We start from the raw sequence: 18,587 nt of genomic DNA on the forward strand, positions 1-18,587 counted from the left end.
TGTTTTTCGATCTGGTAACTGAGACAACTACTAAGTGGGGAATGAACCGGTAGCATATATAGTATAGATAGGCTAGACAAAAGATAGGCTTCACATCCTGGGTGAGATGGAGTGGGATAGAGCAAGACAGTTCAAGAATTCATCAAACTACTCAGTTCACAATTTAAAACTTATTATTTCTGGAGTTTTCCATTAAATAGTTTTGGACCAGGGAATAACTGAAACTCAAAATATGGGGGACTCAAAAAATGGGGGACCTTCTATACTTTGATTTTTGTTAGAAAGGTTTTGATAACAGGGTTAAACTTTTATTATTTCATAAGCCTAATCAATGTGTGGTAAATTTCATCCTTTCCGTCCCCAAGGAAGATAGTTTTTATTGGCATATATTAAACTATTATGTCATATTATTATTTATTTCTTTTATTTTTTTCATACAGAGATAGGGGGTCTTGCTCCTGCTCAGGTTGGTCTCAAACTTCTGAGCTAAAATGATCCTCCCAGGTTGGCCTCTCAGAGTGCTAGGATTATAGGTATAAGCCACTATGCCTAGCTTATGTCATATTCTTAATTAAAAGCACCATTAATTGATTTACACCATTAATAGCTTTTCAGGGAGGAGGCACACTAATATATTAAGTGTATTCATCAGTTTTTAAGATGTATTTAAATGGGGAGAGTGCATCTTTGAAGAGAAAAAAACTACACACAAAAAAAAGCCTAGAAGATAGTCTAGAATAAGTCCCTTTCTTGTTTACATTGGTAAGAGAGCAATTCTATCCCCCTCTCATTCCATAAAGATACTAACAATAATAATTCCATGAGGTTTTGTGCATGTGTGTGTGTGTATGTCCAGCAAGGATTCTGTGGGTTTTTATTGCTACCATCACAAGAAAGATTTGAAATCATTGACCACAAGGACAAAAGCTTTGATGACTCATTCTTAACCCCTTGAGCCCTTGAGCCAATCACCATAACACAAAATAAGAAACTTTTTTAGCAGGAAAATTAAACCTCTTGAAGTTTTAATTTAAGGTTACTTCATAAAGAAAATACAGGCTAGGGTGGTGGCTCACTGTAATCCCAGCACTCTGCAAGGCCTAGGTAGGAGAATCACTTGAGGCCAGAAATTCGAGACCAGCCTGGGCCACATAGCAAGACTCTATCTCTAAAAAAAATAGGGGAAAAAATTAGCGAGATACAGTGCCATACTCCTGTAGTCCCACCTACTCAGGAGGCTGAAGCAGGAGGACTGTTAGCCCAGGAATTCAAGGCTGCAATGAGCTATGATGATACCACTGCACTCTAGCCCAGGAAACAGAGCAAGCAAGACTCTTGTCTCATAATAAACAAACAAACAAAACCAATAAACTTTAGCCCTGTGAAATTACTCTCCATACAAACAACCAAATCTCCTACCCTTTGACATGTACCTTTTTTATTTTCAAATACATTTTGGGAAATGTTATATAGGAAATTAGGGGACTTCCTGTACTACAGTTATTAACTTGTATTTCTAGTTCACCTGTTAAATTATCAGCTTCCTAAAGACAGGGACTTTATCATTTTGTATTTTAAATTCATAGTAGTTGTTCATTAAATTTGATGGAGAAAAAGCAAGGCAGCAAGACTAGGGGGAAAAAGGGAAGATAAGACAGAAAGAAATACATGAGCACCTTTATATACTCCGTATACCTTTAGACCCCATACCAGTAGATATTCCTAAGTGATATTTATTCTTTTAAAAAAAACTCTATCTTTCCTGAACAAATCCACAAAAAAACAAGAACAAATATCAGCTAAGAAATTTTACAGTGAAATGAACCCAATGGTTCTGTGTAACCATTTCCTCCTCTCAGACTCACCAATCTCTTACCAGAAAAATATGTTTATTTTTTTAAGCTTGGTAAAATATCTTGAAGATTATAAGAGTAAAAGAGCTATACGTATTTATAAAATCTCTAACTTGGAAAACAAGAAAAGGTTATACAGAATAGTATTAAAACAATAATGGGAGGCATTAATATGCCAGATATCAAAGTATACTACAAAGCTGTAGTAATTAAATCAATATGGTATTGGCACAAAAATAGGAATATTGACCAGTGGAACAGATGTGAGAATCCTGATATAAAACCATCCTCATATAGCCATCTAATCTTTGACAAAGCAGACAAAAACATACGCTGGGGAAAAGAATTCCTTTTCAATAAATGGTGCTGGGAAAACTGGATAGCCACCTGCAGAAGGCTAAAACAGGACCCACACATTTCACCTCTCACAAAAACCAACTCACGCTAGATAACAGACTTAAACCTAAGGTATGAAACTATTATAACTCTAGAGGAAAAAGTTGGAAACACTCTCCTAGACATCGGCCTGGGCAAAGAGTTTATGAAGAAGTCCCCAAAGGCAATCACAGCAGCAACAAAAATAAATAAATGGGACATGATCAAACTACAAAGCTTCTGCACAGCCAAAGAAATAGTCATGAAAGTAAACAGACAACCTACAGAATGGGAGAAAATTTTTGCATCCTATGCATCCGATAAGGGACTGGTAACTAGAATATACTTAGAACTCATGAAAATCAGGAAGAAAAAATCAAATAACCCCATTAAAAAGTGGGCAAAGGACTTGAACAGAAATTTTTCTAAAGAAGACAGAAGAATGGCCAACAAACATATGAAAAAATGCTCAACATCCTTAATCATCAGGGAAATGCAAATCAAAACCACAATGAGATATCACTTAACCCCAGTGAGAATGGCCTTTATCAAAAAATCTCCAAACAATAAATGCTGGCGTGGTTGCGGAGAGAGAGGAACACTCCTACACTGCTGGTGGGACTGCAAACTAGTTCAACCTCTGTGGAAAGCAATATGGAGATACCTTAAAGCGATACAAGTGAATCTATCATTTGATCCAGCAATCCCATTGCTAGGCATCTAACCAAATGATCCAATGACACTCTACAAAAAAGACACCCGCACTCGAATGTTTATAGCAGCACAATTCATAATTGCAAGGCTGTGGAAACAGCCCAAGTGCCCATCAATCCAAGAATGGATTAATAAAATGTGGTATATGTATACCATGGAGTACTACTCAGCTCTAAGAAACAATGGTGATATAGCACATCTTATATTTTCCTGGTTAGAGCTGGAACCCATACTACTAAGTGAAGTATCCCAAGAATGGAAAAACAAGCACCAGATATATTCTCCAGCAAACTGGTATTAACTGAGTAGCACCTAAGTGGACACATAGGTACTACAGTAATAGGGTATTGGGCAGGTGGGAGGGGGGGCGGGTATATACGTACATAATGAGTGAGATGTGCACCATCTGGGGGATGGTCATGATGGAGACTCAAACTTTTGGGGGGAGGGGGAGAAATGGGCATTTATTGAAACCTTAAAATCTGTACCCCCATAATATGCCGAAATAAAAAAAAAAAAAAACCCAATCTTCTAATAGCTTTTGGGGGTGAGGTGGTCATAATCATCAAATTCAGCATCTCAATGACACCAGAAAAGTTCCTAAAGTTTCTAGTTGTACTGATTTTCCATTCAAATGGCTATACCCAATTCAGCTTTCAACTGTAGTGATAAAAAAGAAGAAAAGTCAGAGAAAACAGAATAATCTAATAAGTAACCTCGACAAAGACACCAAATTAAACCCACAAATATTAAATCAGTAAGGAAAAATTCAATTTATAAAAGATAACAAGTATTAAACATAAAAGGTTAAATTATTTGACGAAAGTCAATTTACCTAAATATGAGAGTCTAGAATACCAAGTTTGACACGTGTAGGAGATCATTTTAATCACCTAGTAACAAAGTTCCAATTTTTGGAACAGAACTGTGTAAATCACTGTAGTAATATAAGTTCTAAAGCACGGTTTTCTAATTGTATAAGCAAAAAAAAAAAATCCCAATTTTGCAGATTCAATAAAAGTTAATTAGTCCTATGAAAGAGAACATAAAATTCTCCTTAAAAGGCAAAGAGAGAGATAGATAAGACAGAAAGACAAAGAAAGAAACAGAGAGACAGACAGAGAGAAAGTAAGAGAGACAGAGACTTCTGAAAATCCAGCCAGAGAAACGGCACAAACATGGAAAAGCTAAATGCACAAAGATGTTCATCATAGTAATAGGTACAATAAACTGTCCATCTGACCAACCTAATAGTATCTCACTCAATGAAAATAAGTTATTATTAAGGTAATGAAAAGTAAAGATTTAAAGATAAATTATGATCTCAATGTCATAAAAAAAATCTGTATACGAAAAAGGGGTAGGAGTCACATATACCAACATGGTCATAGTCATGTTAAGTGTAATTCTTTTACTTTAATAAAACGTTGTCTAAATTATCTATAATGTAGTGATGTTTTTAATATGAAGGTTTTTCAAAAGAAAATGAAGAAAACTATTTTACATTTAATTTATAACAATTTGTTTCTACTTCAATTTCTACCAAAATATTTGAGCATTAAACTTATGTGACCTAAGTTTTTCACCATATCACAAAAAATGGTTAACATTACCTTATTCTCACCTCATAAAAATAAGTAGTAGGCAGTCTACTAATTTAATTAAGAAACTCAATGTATCCAATTGATTGGTTCCATAAATCCAAAGTATCAGCACAAGACTTTAATAACCATGCTCAGCATCATCAGAAGAGTCACTGACATGACCCTACACCCAGAAAAGGTTTTAAAAATGAAGTTTTTTTTTTTATGGTCCAGGAATATAAAAATGAACCTTTGATTCTCAACATAGGAAACAAAGGTTGCTGTTGCCCTCAAACTATACTTAGAACAGTAAATGAACTGAGTCACTGCTATAGTTTGGATGTTTTTCCCTCCAAGCCTCATGTTGAAATTTGATCCCAATGTTGGAGGTGGGCCTAAAAGGAAGTGTCTGGGTCATGGGAGTGGATGGGGGGATCCCTCATGAAAAGATAAATGTTCTGAGGAGTAAATAAGTTCTCTAGTTCCCAAGAGAGTAGGTTGTTAAAAAGAGCCTGGCCCCCTCTCTCACCCTGTATACAAGCCAACACTCTTTCATCTTCTGCCATGAGTAGAAGCAACTTGAAGCTATCACTAGGAGCAGATGCTGACATCATGCTTCTTATATAACCTGCATTATTATAAGCTAAATAAAACTCTTATCTTTATAAATTTACTCATCCTTGGATATTTCTTTAGAGCAACACAAATGGATTAAGATAGTCACTTCATAACAAGAATCAGTACTTTCATCTTTCTTGCAAATTAGAATACATTACCCCCAAATATGCAAACCTGACATCAGAAGAAAATAAAATTCCTAATATTGCCAAATCAAATGATATCGTACCAAGTTTTATCATTACAAAACTGTCAAAAATTTGTTAAAAGCCAATAAGATTGTAAAGAGCTTGAAATCCATGACTCCCATTCTCAAAAAGAGAAAAAAAATGGGGGGGGGGACCCTGAAAATCAACAACTCTTCTTAGATTCATCAGAGAATTAAGGTCAGAGGACAAAGCGCTGCCATGAAAACTGGAACGACAGACAGACAAATACAGAGAATCACAGTGCAGTAAGCAAAAGCCCAGAAAGAGAAGCCCTCAACTAAAGTCATCATCAGTAGAAACACTTCACACAGTGACAAATTGCTAGTGCCTCAGTATAGACTAGGTTGAACATTAAAAACTGCAAGGGGACCCAGTCTTAGAAAGGCCCCCATACTTTCTTGAGTTTTAACTCTAGGAACCCTATCAGGTTCTCACAATGAAGATGTAAAAAGAAAAATCCCTCCTGCTTCCATCAGGAGGAATAAAAAAGTAACCATTGTGAAATATGCCCACAGCTTTTTGTTCCTCTTAACAGGCCTTCTCAAAGAAAAGGCAACTTTTTTATCAGAACTAAGGAACTGGGGTTTTACATAGCCTAACTTACTAGGGTTTTACACTACCTAACCAACCTGAGGGATGGGAAAGTACCTAATTTCCCCCATCTGTCCTTTTGACATGGGGTAAGAGATATTCAACACAGGCTCACAACAGATAGATCTAATTATAGGACGATAGAACTTTTTTCCTTATCCTTCTCCCCTTACTACATCAACACTGTTCCTATACAACAGGAATTACAACTAAAAGAACTGGAAGTTTCAGATCCTATTTAAGGATTCTCTATGAAAACCCAAAGAAAATAGGTCATGTAAAAATAAAAACAATCGAAGAAATTTTAGCCTCTGATACCACAGCTACTACAAATAATAAACATAGTCTAACTCCTAACCAGATAAATATATAACCTTACACTAAAAGGCCTATTGACCTCAGTTCCTTTTACCTGATAACATCATGACTAGCTATCAACAAAAAAAAATCACAAGGCATTTTAAAGACAAAAAAAACACAATCTGAAGGAAAAAAGCCTGGAAAAGACTCAGATCTGGCAGAGGTTTTAGAATTATCATCAGGAATTTAAAATAACTATGGCAAATATGCTAAAGACTCTAATGGAAAAAGTGAACGACATGCAAAAACAGATGGGTACTGTAAACAAGAGATTAAAACTCTAAGAACAAATCAAAAGAAAATATTACAAATCAGCGACACCGTAACACTAAAGAATGTCTTTAGTAACAGACACCAAACCAGGAAGTTCAGAGAACACCAAGCAGGGTAAATATCAAAATGCTTACATGTATATAAATGATATTCAAACTGCAGAAAATCAAAAAGAAAAAAAAAAAAGAAAATCTTGAAAGAAGAGAAAAACAAAACAAAACAAAAAACAACACAAAAACTGCCTATCTACAAAGGAACAAGGACAAAATTGCAAGCAAAAAAGAGTGGAGTGAAATAAAGCATGAAAAGGAAAACCAAACTAGAATTCCTTACTCAGCAAAATTATCCTTAAAAAGTGAAAAAAAGGCCGGGCACAGTGGCTCACACCTGTAATCCTAGCAGCACTCTGGGAGGCTGAGGCGAGATGATTGCTTGAGCTCAGGAGTTCCTGACCAGCCTGAGCAAGAGTGAGAGCCCATCTCTACCATACATAGAAAGAAATTAGCCAAACAACTAAAAAATAGAAAAAATTAGCCAGACACTGTGGCAAGTGCCTGTAATCCCAGCTACCCGGGATGCTGAGGCAGGAGGATCACTTGAGCCCAAGAGTTTGAGGTTGCTGTGAGCTAGGCTAACACCAGGGCACTCTAACCTAGGCAAGAGAGTGAAACACTGTCTCAAAAAAAAGAAAAAAAAAAAAAAAAAAAAAAGTGAAAGAAAAAAAAAAAGGACTTTCTCAAACAAAAACTGAGGGAAATGAAAGCTAATAGACCTGCCTTGCAACAAAAGTTAAAATTCTCCAAAGAAAAGGATAATTATACAGGTCGGAAACTTGGATTACAAAAACAAAGGAAGAACATAGAAAAGAAATAGAGCAAAACGGTGTACTTTCTTCTCTCAAAAATTTGTATAAATTAAAAACCACTTTACTGAGTCACAATCTTGTAATAAGCCTATAGATCAAATATCCAAAAGTAAATATTTCTAATATGTTTGACTCCTATTTTTATTTTAAAATGTATCAATTCTAGAATATGATCTCGAGCAAGTTTTATCACTAGTTTCCTAGTCCTGACAGTGCTCATGAAAAATAAGGAAATGTTTGGCAGTTCTGAACTTCACTAGTTATACCTGACCTTAATGCCTTTTTTTGTAAAGAGGAAAATGGAGACTCAGAAGTGAGATGATACACTTTTAATCATACAGCTAGCTGGACACATGTAGTCACATGTAGTCTAGTGCTCATTTTAATCAACGTTCTACCTCTATTCATCCTAGGATCAATACTTGACCTAAGAGTTAAATTGTTCCATGTAATTTTGTTTACAAAACTTAGTTTTAATTTATGACTTTTCCAGTTGATTTTAAGTTAAAACAGACCATTACTCATTTATTTTTTTACATGAGACTTAACAGGCCACTATTTATTTCTTTTTTTATTTTAGTGTATGATGGGGGTACCAGTATTAAAGTTACGTATATTGCCCATGCCCCTCTTCCCCCCTCAAGTAAGAGCTTCAAGCATGTCCATCCCCTAAACGTTACACATCTTACTCATTGTGGTTGTATATACACATCCCCTGCTCCCCCTCCTACCCTCCTGACACCTGATGAATGTTACTCCTATATGTCCACTTAGGTGTTGATCCACAATACCAATTTGCTGGTGAGTACATGGGGTGCTTGTTTTTCCATTCTTGAGATACTTCACTTAGTAGAATGGGTTCCAGCTCTATCCAGGAATATACACGAGGTGCTATATCACCACTGTTTCTTAAAGCTGAGTAGTACTCCATGGTATACATATACCACATTTTATTAATCCACTCATGAACTGATGGGCACTTGGGTTGTTTCCACAGCTTTGCAATTGTGAATTGTGCTGCTATAAACATTCGAGTGCAGGTGTCTTTTTCATAAAGTGACTTTTGATCTTTTGAGTAGATGCCCAGTAGTAGGATTGCTGGATCAAATGGTAGATCCACTTGTATCGCTTTGAGATATCTCCATATTGCTTTCCACAGAGGTTGAACTAGTTTGCAGTCCCAACAACAGTGTAGGAGTGTTCCTCTCTCTCCGCATCCACGCCAGCATTTATTGTTTGGGGACTTTTTGATAAAGGCCACTCTTACTGGAGTTAAGTGATATCTCATTGTGGTTTTGATTTGCATTTCCCTGATGATTAGAGATGTTGAGCATTTTTTCATATGTTTGTTGGCCATTATTCTGTCTTCTTTTGAAAAGTTTCTGTTCATGTCCTTTGCCCATTTTTTGATGGGGTTGTTTGATTTTTTTCTTGCTGATTTTCCTGAGTTCTAAATAGATTCCAGTTATGAGCCCTTTATCGGATGTGTAGCTTGTGAAAATTTTCTCCCATTCTCCGGGTTGTCTGTTTGCTCTCTTGACAGTTTCTTTGGCTGTGCAGGAGCTTTTTAATTTGATCAGGTCCCATTTGTTTATTTTTGTTGCTGTTGTGATTGCCTTTGGGGTCTTCTTCATAAATTCTTTGCCTAGGCCGATGTCTAGAAGAGTATTTCCAACATTTTCCTCTAGAACTCTAATAGTTTCACACCTAAGGTTCGAGTCTGTTACCCAGCGTGAGCTGATTTTTGTGAGAGGTGAAAGGTGTGGGTCTTGTTTCAGTCTTCTACATGTGGCTATCCAGTTTTCCCAGTACCATTTATTGAATAAGCATTCTTTTCCCCAGTGTATGTTTATGTCTGCTTTGTCAAAGATTAGTTGGCTATATGAGGATGGTTTTATACCTGGGTTCTCTGTTCTGTTCCACTGGTCAATGTCCCTGTTCTTGTGCCAGTGAAAAACTGTTTTAATGACTGTAGCCTTGTAGTATAGTTTGATGCCTGGTAAATTGATACCTCCTATTTTGTTTCTATTGCCTAGGATTGCTTTTGCTATACAGGGTCTTCTCTGGTTCCATAAGAAGCGTAAAATTATTTTCTCTATATCTGTGAAAAATGATGATGGTATTTTGATAGGGACTGCATTGAGTCTGTAGGTTGCTTTGTGTAGTATAGACATTTTAACAATGTCAATTCTGCCGACCCATGAGCATGGTATATTCTTCCATCTGTGTACGTCCTCTGCTGTTTCCTTCTTCAGTGTTTCATAGTTTTCCCTGTAGAGGTCTTTTACCTCCTTAGTTAAATATATTCTAAGGTACTTTATTTTCTTTGTTGCTATTTTGAAGGGAATTGAGTCTTTGATTTGGTTCTCACTTGCACTGTTGTTGGCGTATGTGAATGCCTCTGATTTCTGTGTATTGATTTTGTATCCTGAGACTTTACCAAATTCATTTATCAGTTCAAGGCATCTCTTGGTTGAATCCTTGCGGTTTTCTAGGTATGATATCATGTCATCATCAAAGAGTGAGAGTTTGATCTCTTCCGTTCCCATTTGGACGCCCTTAAATCCGCTCTCCTGCCTAATTGCTGTAGCGAGGACTTCCAGCACTATGTTAAACAGAAGTGGAGATAGTGGGCAACCTTGTCTTGTTCTAGTTCTAAGTGGCAATGCTTTCAATTTTTCCCCATTCAGTATGATATTGGCTATGGGTTTGTCATATATGGCTTGTATCATTTTTAGGTAAGCCCCATCTATGCCTATTTTCTTGAGCCTTCTTATTATAAACGGGTGTTGAATTTTGTCAAATGCTTTCTCTGCATCTATTGAGAGGATCACATGGTCTTTGTTTTTGCTTCTGTTTATATGGTGAATTACATTTATAGATGTGCGTATGTTGAACCATCCCTGCATCCCTGGGATGAAGCCCACTTGGTTGTGATGAATTATTTTCTTGACAAGCACCTGGATTTGACTGGCTAGGATTTTGTTCAGAATTTTTGCATCTATATTCATAAGGGATATTAGTCTGTAGTTTTCTTTTTTTGTTGCATCCTTTCCTGGTTTTGGTATCAGGGTTATGTTCGCTTCATAAAATGTGTTGGGGAGGATTCCATCCTTCTCGATGTTGTGGTATAATTTCTGCAGGATAGGCACCAGTTCTTCTTTGCAGGTGTGGTAAAATTCAGCTGTGAAACCATCTGGTCCAGGACTTTTAGGAAGGTTTTTTATTGCTGTTTCAATTTCAACAGGCCACTATTTAAATGATAGCATACGATCTTAATTTTCAAAAAATACATGATGTTGAATACACAGCTAGAAAAATCTAACAAATTTTTTTATTTTGTGACAACCTCAAAACATTTTATGTAAATTAAAATTCATACAATTTAAAATTTTAAATATCACTATTTTCATAAATATTTAGATAAATATGAGCCTTAGAATTCTGGTTTAAAATCTAAAGTACCCTAAAATCCTAAAGAAATGACTTCTGAATACAGTACTGTCTTTTACTCAGTGCTGCATTTGCCCATTGAACAAAAAATTATTCTCTTTCAGAAATAGCTCTAAAATGCTCTGACTCTGCCTAAAATGTTTTACATGTTTACAAAATGTTCTCTGAAGGAAGTGTGGCAACCAGAAAGTGTAATGTAGAGCCAGGCCCCAGCCCAGGGGCAAAGTAGTCTGCCTGCAGAGCGCACTGGATCTGTGTCCCTCCCACCTTCTCCAGCCACAGTCTGTCCTCCCTACACAGGCCACAACTTGCGCTAGAGCTGCTCTAGTCTCTCAGGAACTTGCTTGTTATTTTAACTGTGTAGATAAAGCTTCCTGGTTCAATACGCCCTTCTCCCCTCAAAGAAATGTTCTCTGAAAACATAATTTAACACACCATTTTTGTATAGAGATACTATTAAAGTTACATGATTCACCTAAAATATTCAGAAACAAAGAAAATAGTTCAAAGTTGCAGTGACTCTGGTGTCCAGGCTTAGGAGCTGGAATTGAAAGCAATTAACATTCTCTGAGCCAGAGCATTATATTTTCTCAAGACCTTCTCATTTCTATAGCAAATAATGAACCAGATATTCCTTGTAAATATTCAAATAGCTTTAGAAGATACTTTTTGAAATCACTAATTTCCCCAAGGTAGGACAGTTTCTGTCACTTTCATCTCACATACTCATTCAAGAAACTTTAAATTGACTTTTTCGTGTCCAACCTTTGACCTCCTTAAATAAAATTTTAAGACTGAAGAGTTCTTATAATTTAGTTAACTTTATAAATAGGTAACTTTTGAAGCTATCGATGTGAGGCTTAACTATATAAATCTACCTGTACAATTTCTGATCTACCACTATACTCAAGAAAGGCTAACTACTGTTTCCAAAATCAGGAAACACAACAAATTCCACTATAGTCCTTTTCTAATAATTTTGCATCATTTCTCTTTCTGTACTCAAAATTGCAGGTCTCTTCCTCTATCCACAATGTCTGTTAAAATTTTTTCTGGTTATTTTTTAATGATATTTTTAAAAAGAAAACCAACCCAGCCTAAAAAGGCAATAGTTAAATCACGATGGTCTCTTTAACAACAGCAACAACAAAACGTAATTTCTACCAATAAAGAATATAGAGGGGAGGGGGGAATCAAGAGAGGCTGATTAATGGATACAAATATATACTTAGATAGAAGAAATAAGACCCAGTATTGGTGACTATAGTTAATATTAATCAATTGTACATTTCAAAATAACTATAAGAGAATAATTTGGGTATTCCTAGTATAAAGAAAAGATAAATATTTAAGGTGACGGATATTCCAATTATCCTGATTTGATTATAAAAAGATCAAATTATCACATGTACCACGAAATATGTACATCTATGTACATATTGTATCAATAAAAAATTTTTAAAAAGATAGAATCATGTTTCTATTGTTTTTAAACATACAACTAAAGCAGCTTTATAATCATCAAAAACTAGAAAATGCCCAAATGTCTATCAACCAGTGAATGGATGAACTAACTGTGGTATATCCATACAGTGGAATACTACTCAACAATAAAAAAGAACAAACTACTGATAGAAACAACTACTGATGCACAACAATAACATGGATGCATTATGCATTATGTACAAGTGCATTATACTAAGTGAAAAAAGCCTAACTTAAAAAGCTACATACTAGATTATTCCATTTAAATGGCATATTAGAAAAGGAAAACTATAAGAACAGAAAACAGATTGGTGGTTGCTAGGGATTGGGGTAGAAGAAGAAGTTACCTACAAAGAAGCAACATAAGTGAGTTTGGAAGGCTATAGAACTGTTTTAATTGTGGTGATAAATATACATTTGTCAAAACTCATAGACTGAACACTGATAAAAATGTTAATATACAACTGAAATCTGGAGAAGAATGATTACTTTAAAAGCCAGCTACTAAAAATGTCAGAAATTTTTAAGATAAATTGTTTATTTTTAGCACCAAATATGCCACACAGGGATACCAAAAGTTCAATGTACCACATTCAGCCACAACTTGTTTTATCCAGCCTCATTAACTATTAGAAAGAAAGTAAAATATTTTTCATTTCATGCAATGCTGATTGTAGATAGTAGGTACTCTGAAAATATCTTAACTAATACACAATTCAAAAGTTTAGACTGATTTGTCCTTTCTAATTCTACTTCACTGGTACATACATAACGTAACTTTAACCACAAAATTATCCATTTCTCAAAATATTAACATATAATTGGAACAGGGAAGTGCTGTCCAGAAAATACACTAACCTGAATTTGTTCAGTTAACCAATAAAGGCAATAAATCACTTGATCTTGAATGAAAACACCATCAGGGTCATGGATGCCCGCCTAGCAAAAGCAGAAACCTGGAACAAAAGAAAAATACATAAAATTCGGACCTAGTCAAACTTCAGTTAGCATTATTATACTTTTTTTAAAAAACCTTTAACTTTCCCTTACGTAGCCAGTCATAACATGTAAATTCACTTATTCTGTACATTTATTTACTCTACAAGAAGTGCTTTCCAAATGCTAATAGGAATGGGTTTTCATTTTGCAAATTATACCCAAACTCAGTAACACTCAGTGTCTTCATTTTCTTCATAGTTCGTTCATCTTAAAATAAGATAGCACCCATGAAACTTGCTTTGTGAACACAAAATTCTTTAATTGTCTACCTTTTAATATGCAGGGCTATCAGAAATGTCTCTCTGTTCATACTAATGCTCAAAACCTTTAAAGGAAGTTCAATTAGCTCTACAACCTATTAATAGTTTCTTACTATCTTCTACACAAACTTCCACCCAAGCCAATTTAATTTGCTTGCTTTCCATAGAACACTTTTGTGATTCTCAGTTCTCACCCTGCAAACACACCATTCCTTCTTTTTAGAAGACGGACTTTTTCTCCTTTATCCTCTTTGTCAATCAATGCACATCTGCCAACTTTCTCAAATTCTAGCCCCTCTTTATCACCTAGTCTAAGAGTTGATATAACATTAATTTTGCTAGACTATTTTGCTGTATGTATGTATGTGTATGTGTGTATATATACACACACACACACACACACACACACACACACACACCATCTCATAGAGTCTCCCAATTAGGGACCCTTCTATTTCTTTTGTTCCTGCAAAGGCAGGAACAACCAGTACTATGTTTGGCACACAGTAAGTAATCACTATGATTAATCAACAAGTGAAATGATCTTAATAAAGAGTCACATATCAAATGTACTTTAAGTATATAGGTACAAGTCACTAAGTACAAAAACCTAAGAATAACATAAAGGCACAATACATTCTACGGAAACATGTTGAGATTATTCTCAGATTGACATTATTATTTATTGTGAGAAGCAGCTTTTCTCCAATGACATTAAAGCCTACAGAAACCAATTTTAGGCAATTAGAACTAATACAGAAGTACCATCACAACTTAAACTCCTCTAGTAATACAACTATTTTCGTTTTAAATTCCAAAGTCAAAAATCTGCTCTCAGACAGAATAGCCTATGAGAACATTCAATAAATTACTCTAAACCCAAAATAATAAGGACATTTGTATAGTGCTTTATTATTTATATTATTTCATCTGATAGACCTATTTGAAGAGAACAAACAACTGCCAAGTCAACTACTCCTAAAGCAATTCCTAAATGGCCATTAAGTCTAAAATCAGCCAAGGTTTATTGTGATTCTTTAACTTCACTCTAAAGTCTTTGTCAACTTCCCATGATAATCCCATGGTATGGGATTTATACTTCTGGCCATTAAGGAAAAACTGGTACCAGATTTATTCTTAGATGGTAAACAACTGCAAAACTAGACAAAATATATGATGCAACAGTTTCCATACACTAAACGACAATTAGTGTAGATCTGTGTTCTCTGAAAGAAGGAAACAAACTAGATAAGCCCTATGAGCACCATGGCTTTCTGCCAAGATACATGCTCTAGACACCACTGTAGGCAGAGATTTAAAGCACAACAGAGCAGTACCACTAACTTGAAGAGACAAAAATCAGAATTCAGAACAGGGGAGGTGGCAGGAATCACTGGAATAATATACCCAAAAGGAGGGAGTTAAGTAGAAAAAAGCTCTAGACACCTACATTTGGGTCCACTTGAGTCTTCAATTTAATACTAATGTAACACATACTTAGGGTGAAAGTCCATAAGGTCAGGCAAAAAAACAACTTCCAGGAGCTAAAAAATGAACTCAGGGTTGACACTGAGCTGGGAAACATTTTCATTCCATCCAACCACAATAGAGAGATCTGATTTACACTCTAGCCAGTAAGTAGAGACCTCAGGAGGGCTAAATTAGTCCCAGAATAAATACTACTCGATAATGATCCCAAGAGAGCTTAAAAATAAGCCAAGAAGGAACAATCTGATCCTCAATTTAACACCTACAACCACCAGCCAGAATGGAAAACCTCATGATTCATGGGCATAAAGTATTCAGAAGGGTTGTGCCTCAGAAGCAGGGCAAAATAAATCCTAGATTAAGTGGTTCCACTTAACGATGTAAAAGCAGTACCTGAAAGTTAAAAAGCACTTTCCAAGTAAACTAAATACATCCCAGGAAAAAGCTCAAGAATATTTATATTCTTTATTTATATACAAAAATATCCAGCACCCAACAAGGTAAAATTAACAATGCCTTTCTTTTATATGCCTGGTAAACATCAATCGATTATCCAGCAAGAAAACAAACAAACACTATGGCAAGAAAATAGAGCCAAAATCAGGAGAAATAGCAACCAATCAAAACCAACCCAGAAATAACACAGTTGACAGAATTAGGAGACTAAGATATTAGGTTATTACACATGTATTCCATATGTTCGAAGAGCCAGAGCAAAGTTTAAGTATATTAAGTAAAGACAGAAAAAAATGGCCCAAATTGAACATCTAGGAATAAAAACTAGAATATAGTAGAGATGGTCTTCATGACACTTGGTGAATTAGGAAGTTTTCTACTCTCCCCCTCGAATTCAGGCTCTATTCCTGGCCTTGTGTGAGCTCTGAATGTTTTACTGTTCCCCCAATTCAACCAAATCTGAACTTCATAGAATAAATCCCTTTAGAATAAAGGATTTGTTCCATAAAATTTGGATTCAGTCAAATGGCCACATTCAAGGATCCAGAAGACCACAGACATCATTTATTTTAAAGGGGGAATATGAGCTAAATTAACTTTGTGAGAGCACTGAATGCTGAAATTTCCACTGACTGCTGAAATTTTGTAAAAATCAGATGTGTTCAATAAATATCACTCATAATTTTAAGTTATCCTAAAGCAAAGAAGCACAGATAATGGATCCAATAATGAGAGAGGACTCATGTGAAATAAGTACATTTGAATAATAAGTATATTTGTATAGTGCTTTATTATTTATATTATTTAATCTGATAGACCTATTTGAAGAGAACAAACAACTGCCAAGTCAACTACTCCTAAAGCCCATAAACATGCAATTCCTAAATGGCCATTAAGTCTAAAATCAGCCAAGGTTCACTGTGATTCTTTAACTTTACTCAAAAGTCTTTGTCAACTTACCATGATAATCCCATAGTATGGGATTTATACTTCTGGCCATTAAGGAATAACTGGTACCAGATTTATCAGAAAATATTACCATACAAGAAACTAAAAGCATATATATAAGAAATGAATAATATGTAGTAGAAAAAAAGATTAATCATAAAAGTGAAAAAAGCAAATACCAACAGAGTACAGATACACAATATCCAATAATCAGCAAAATAAAAGCCAACATAAGAAAAAAAGCATTTTAGAAAAGATAGAAATTTAAAGATTTCTCTGAGAAAAAGAAATGTATCTGGGAATTAATAACCAAGGATGCAGCATATGATTTCATATATGCTCAAATATATGCAGGAAATTATTCATTTAAGAGGAAATGATATACTTGCTTATCATTAGTGACACTGGAATTCAGTCAAATATTACAAAATCTGCTGTAGACTAACTGAAGGTGTACATATTAAAGGAAGAAAAGCAAAGCCATAAGTATTACAGAAGTCTTCAGGGAACATAATACCTATAGAACTAAATAAGTATTTTAAATTTTAAAAGGATATTAGGAATCGCAGGTTTTATTTTCAATCTGTGGTGTTAAAGAGTCATTTTTTACCCACATTATTAGGAAGAAACAAGACTGTGAGCTACATTGAACATATAAAAGAAAAACAGCAAATGGCCCATTGATTCTCATCTTCAAAAATAATGCCCTCTTCTAAAAAAGGACTCTCCCCACACACAATCACATATGAAATGAGGAAAAAATTAAAGGTATGGGAAAACAATACATGTTTAAGAGATAACAAAAAGAAATTCTATCAGGAATGAAGTTGGTCATTGTTTGGAAAAAGGGAAAAGTAGTACTGTGGTGATAACAAAGCTATTTTACCCATATGGAGTAAAGGTTATAAATATGTTTAAATTGAAAACCTAAGTATGACCCAAGTACTAATGAATTTCATAACACTGATGGTCCTACAGCCATTACTATGTATCCCAAGCTAGACTTTAAACAGGGAGGTGCTTCAAAAAGGAAGGTATTATTATTACATATAGATGAGACTACCAGATTGAAGTGGGGTAGAGCAGGGGAGGGGACAGCCTAACAGTGGCTGTTCACTAAGAACAATTTTACTACTGGATAGCTGTCAGTCTAAATATAGTAAGGGGCATACTGCTGCTGACTAAGATTTTAAAAAAGCATTAAAGTAGGACATCTCAGTGTCTTCTACCTATGGATCATTAAGAGAGAAAACACAAGAAGAGAGAATGCCTCAAAGGAGAAGAGCACACTGTTATTGGTGTATTCCTCCCTTTCCTTCTCCTTTCCCTATTATTATTCTAGTGACTCCAGTGTAACAAGGGAAGTTGCATTCTTTCAATATTGGCAAAGAGGAATAGGTAAAGCAGGTGATATTAATGAAAAGAGTAAGTATTTTGTATTAACAAAAACTAAAGAGAGACTAAAATGAATTTTAGAAATAAGTAAAAAAACTAAAAAGTCAGTTTTGTCCACTATTTCAACAAAAATAAATTAACCACTGTAAGATTGTCAAACTAAGGGAAGCAAATGTTTCCTATAATTACCCTGACAATTAACATTACTTTAAAGGAAAATAAAAAGTTGTTGGAATTAACTTACTACTTGCTGTCTTTTCCTGAGATGTGTCTACATGGTCAATATAAACTAGTACCAAAATCAACTTTAATAATTTGTTTTAGTTTCTTACCAATTAATAAGGCCTATTTAATTATTTATTCATATAGGTCTAGGTAAATCTGTGCTAAATTTTTGAGTTGTTTGATATTACAAAACCTGTTCCTATTTTCTTCCTCCTCTTCAAACCAGCCATATACCCAAAAATCACTAAAACAATTTAAGTGATTCCTGTCATAAATTTGTTCAGATAAGCTTTGAAGAATCATCTAAAATAAAAATAAGAACTGAAAAATTAGAAAAGAAAATTATATCAATTATGTATTATAGTCAAGATCCTTTTATAGTCATTATCCTTTCAGTTAGTCTGAAATCAGAAGGCAAAATATTAATACCAAAATTT

General features: G+C 34.8%; 1 protein-coding gene across 10 annotated transcripts in view; it reads right to left on the bottom strand.

Moving 5' to 3' along the window:
- FUT8 (fucosyltransferase 8) overlaps positions 1–18,587 on the bottom strand; it is a 293,680-nt gene that overhangs the window by 225,967 nt on the left and 49,126 nt on the right. For all 10 annotated transcript variants that reach the window (XM_076003949.1, XM_076003953.1, XM_076003948.1 and 7 more), the window contains one exon: positions 13,238–13,335. The gene's annotated coding sequence lies outside the window, so the exon portion shown is untranslated. The remainder of the gene's footprint in view (positions 1–13,237; positions 13,336–18,587) is intronic.

This window comes from Microcebus murinus, chromosome 6 (genome assembly GCF_040939455.1).
Source record: "Microcebus murinus isolate Inina chromosome 6, M.murinus_Inina_mat1.0, whole genome shotgun sequence".
Classification (NCBI taxonomy): Eukaryota; Metazoa; Chordata; class Mammalia; order Primates; family Cheirogaleidae; genus Microcebus; species Microcebus murinus.